This window comes from Populus nigra, chromosome 18 (assembly GCF_951802175.1).
Source record: "Populus nigra chromosome 18, ddPopNigr1.1, whole genome shotgun sequence".
In the NCBI taxonomy this organism is placed as follows: Eukaryota; Viridiplantae; Streptophyta; class Magnoliopsida; order Malpighiales; family Salicaceae; genus Populus; species Populus nigra.
In genome coordinates, this window is record NC_084869.1 from 12,654,916 (window position 1) to 12,659,225 (window position 4,310).

Sequence of the window (4,310 nt, forward strand, 5' to 3'; positions counted from 1 at the left end):
GTTGCTTTGCCGGCACTGTTCACTTTTATTAAGTGAACAGTGTGCTCTGCACATTCGTTTGTGTTATACGTGGACAGTGCAGTGAAAATTACTACACTGTTCACATGAACAGTAAAAATCTATTTTTAAAAAAACATATTTTATTAAAAAAAATTAGTGTTAATATTATTCAATGACACAGTATAAATTAGAAGGAAATCACATGATAGCATAACCTTTGCAGAATTTGATCGTAATTCCAATTTTGTTCATAATGATATTTTACTTGATTTTGTTGTACGCTCAAAAAACTATTGAAACTGTATTCCTTATCGGATGAATTTCTTACGTGATAAAATTATAGATAGTTTAATTGAACAATAAAAAATATTTTATATAAAGTATTATTTATTTCATGATGTAATAGCAGTAGTTAAATCTACAATATTTAAATTAAAAATTATCAATATTAATATATATATTTTAAAATTATTTTATAACTTTAATTTCAAAAGCATTCTTAATCAAATATATTAAACTATTTTTTGCTCAACCTTAATTTTAATCACAATTTTAACCAAACATTTATTTTTTTAAACCAACCTCAGCTAAAAATATTTTTTATAAAATAATTTTTTTCAAATCACAACCACAACAGCTATCACAATATCAAACAAGCTTTTAATAACCAAGATGGTGGACTGTATTTTCCTTCACAGTTGGCTGAGTTCGGCCTAACCATAACCACACAATTTGCTACTGGCATTGTTCACTGTATGTTCTTAGGGACCGTTTGGGAACGCGGCTGCGGCCGCGTTCCCAAAAAATTTGAAAATTTTTTGTTTTTTTTTTTTGCTAAAATTTAATATGGTTTGTACGTTTTGGATCATTTTGATGTGCTGATGTCAAAAATGATTTTTAAAAAATGAAAAAACATCGTTGGCATGCATTTTGGCACGAAAAGTTATTTGAAAAGCACCCGCAACCACACTGCCAAACACGCTCTTAGTGGGACAGAGTATATTTAAGATGGTATTATTACAATTGATGGAACGATAATGACTCCATAATCACATTATATAGCACACATTCGTTTTAAACCTTTCAATTTTCGATTCAAAGTTATAACATGATGCACATAGGAAAATAAAAGTAATTTAATCTTTTGATTTCGATTAATATTTGTAAATCCAGGTTATGCGTTGGGTAACTGGATAGAAATTAAAATAAAACAAAATTAAATAATGTGATTTTGAAACAATTTGTTTTTATTGGATTGATTATGTCACAAGTTAATCTACTTTAATTTAAAATATCATCTGAGCTGAGTTAAGAATTGAGTTGATAAATTATGGAAATAATTTTTTAGAATGAATTCAATAATACTATTTGCTATCAATTAAAATAATTTATTAAACACATTTTTATATATTAAAAGCTGAAAAAGGAGAAGGCAATTAATTTATGCTAGTTAATTCCTTAATTAGTTACATGAGTGCTTTCTTTATTATTCATGGTAAGATTATTTGTTATTGTATAAGTTCAATATTCAGTTTTATAAAACCAGTATAAACTTTTATTCAATTGTTAAGTGCTGAAATTTTATTAGATTATTTTGAAAACCTTATTATATAGAGTTAACTAGTTGTTTTCATTCTAGCTAGATCCAAATTAGACATACATAGAAGATATTGTTTTGAACTTTTCTTTATTTTTTTGTTATTTTTTAATTTGTTTTCTATTTAAATTAGGATTTCAACTTAATTATAATTTTAATAATTATAGCATTTTTTCTTGTATTTAAATAGTTTTATATACTATTTTTTTAAAGAAACCTTTTAGAATACAATAAATTAATTTTTTCTACAATTTCTTTACCATTAAGGACTGTAAATTTAGATTTACAAATCCTATATTTTTTTCTCTGTAGTTTAGAGCTATAAAACTTTAAAATTAAAGAATCTTATTCACGTCACATGTTGTCAACTAGTATGTTAGGCTAGATTTCTCTTCCACGTCAGGTTCAGCCAAGTCCTTCTCACACGTGAAGCCTAGCTAGCTAGCTCCATCATCCTAAATTGTGTAGCCATTAAACCATAAAATTAATTTAGTAGGTTTTGACTAGCTGTGGAATATAAATGTTGTCTGTCTCGTCTATTCAATTTAAGAAAGACTTCACATGCTAGAACCACAATGCGTGTAGATTGTAGTCTCTCTTTTTTTACCATTAAATTGCTAATTGTCAGTATTATAGACTCATATTTGCATCCTTCGAGCTGTAATTCTACAATCAGAATCGAACTGGAACCTAAAGTCTATTTGCATCCTTCGAGCTCTAATCCTACAATCAGAATCGAACTGGAACCTAACTAGCACTTAACAGTGACGAGACGGCTACATTTGACAACCTCGCAAAATCACGCCGTACGATCTTGAGCTCAGAGAAAACCTGCTGAAAACATTTAAAGCGACGGTGCAAAACATTTACATCACTCTCATAACATCTCTACCCTCAGCTTCTATCTTCTCTCATTTTTATAATAACCGGCCATGACTCACAGATACAACAATTATGAAAAACGACGATCACTGCAGGTAACAGGAAACCGAAGAAGACGAACATGGTAATGTTATCTCTACAGAGTTTTGTTATGGAAAGAGAGTGGTGTTTTTTTTAATTTTAATTTATTTCCTTTTAGGTTTCGTTATTTCGAAATGGAGGAATCGTCCAGCAGTTTTCCGGAAATATTCAATGCAAAAAAAAGCACCCTTTGTGTGCACGACGCAGAAATTGAAATCACAAGTGATAAATGTCTTATAAGGGGTCAAGCGGCATTTCTGGGCGAGGACTGCCCCACGGGGATATCAATACGGTCGTTCTCAGAAAAGTAAGTTGTGTCTGATTTTTTTTGTTTATATTGTTGGAATTATCTCTAATGGTTTTATTGTGTAGTGGTGTAAAATGCACCGATTTTGTTATTCCACGAGAAGTCCATGTGGTTGAGGTTGCCACCCCTAGTGTTGCTCACCGTGCCACCAGTCCCCGACATTCTGACTCCTCCTTCCAGCACAATCCGAAAAAGCCCCACAAAAAGAAGCAGCGTAAGCAGGCATCCCTGGAGTAGTATGTTAACTTAATTTGCTGTTAACTTATGTGTTTTAATTGAACAGCTATGTGTAATATTTTATTAACGTATCTCTGTTAACTCTGTAATATCTAATTGTTAATTTCTTGCGTTAATTATGTGGATCTTGTTTAAAAAGATCGTATCCTTGTGACTTAATTGCAAGCTTTAATCTTTTTCTTAAAGGGTTCCCTTTCTGATGTTTTGATTGTTAGTTTTGTTTGTGTTTTTTTTTTTTTCATTTTACTGTAGGTGTTTTAGTGTCTGTGGTCTGACTAGCTTTTGGGCTTGTGGGTGTGATTACTTCTCTTTGATTAATCAGATAGTTTAGATATTTGATCTTTATTTAGTGGGATTTTGATGAATAAAGCAAGGTTACTTGTTATGGATTACATGGATATCCGTGTTTCCTTATTCGTATTAGTTTGCGTTTTGATATATTGTGAATTTATTTTCTTGTATTTGCACTGATTTATGACACGTGAGCAACATATATTACTCTAGGATGTTGATTTGATGTTGTAGTTGTTAACTTTGTCATGTGAATTTTTTGTGGCATGTTCTATTGTAGAAATGGAGCTAAATTAAAACAAGAACAATAACGGAGGCTAAAAAATTAAGTGTTAATTAATTCCTCTTCTTTAAAGAGCTAAATTATATATCAATATTGGATCAAATTGACAAAGAAGATTTTGAATCTAAATCATGTTAGATTAATTAATTGAAGATCTCCATTAATTTAGTTACTGATTAAAGGAAGAACAGTGAAATTAAGGATGAAGGGAACATGGCATTCCTGCAAATTTAATTTCAATTAATAATCGAACAAATAAATTGACTTGAAAATTGTAGTACTTCTCGCAAAATCCATGGCTGCTAATTGGGAATACGGTGCTTGTGGCATCTTTTGTTTCATAGGATGAGAGCTTGCAAGTTGTTCTCGATCCAGCTGGCCCCTACGATAAAAACCTCCTCTTTTGGGAGGGCATGGGCTGGTAATGGTAATGTCACCTATCACTTTTTATATATCCGATTGAAAATTATATATAAAATTGTCATTTTCTATTATGGGGCAAAACATCTAATTTGAGTAAAATTGCGGCACATACAAACGTGCTACTTCAAGCCAATAGAACCTATTGTTTGTCTCATTCGTGAGAAGATGATTCTACTTTTAGTAGCGTTGTAAACTTGTGTAAGAAAAGA

General features: G+C 30.7%; 1 long non-coding RNA gene across 1 annotated transcript; it reads left to right on the forward strand.

Annotated features, from left to right (window-relative positions):
• Positions 1-2,758: 2,758 nt before the first annotated feature.
• On the forward strand, positions 2,759-3,223 carry LOC133677970 (uncharacterized). The gene is made up of 2 exons (XR_009835872.1): positions 2,759-2,867; positions 2,933-3,223. It is a non-coding gene; the product is annotated as an uncharacterized LOC133677970 (long non-coding RNA).
• Positions 3,224-4,310: the final 1,087 nt, after the last annotated feature.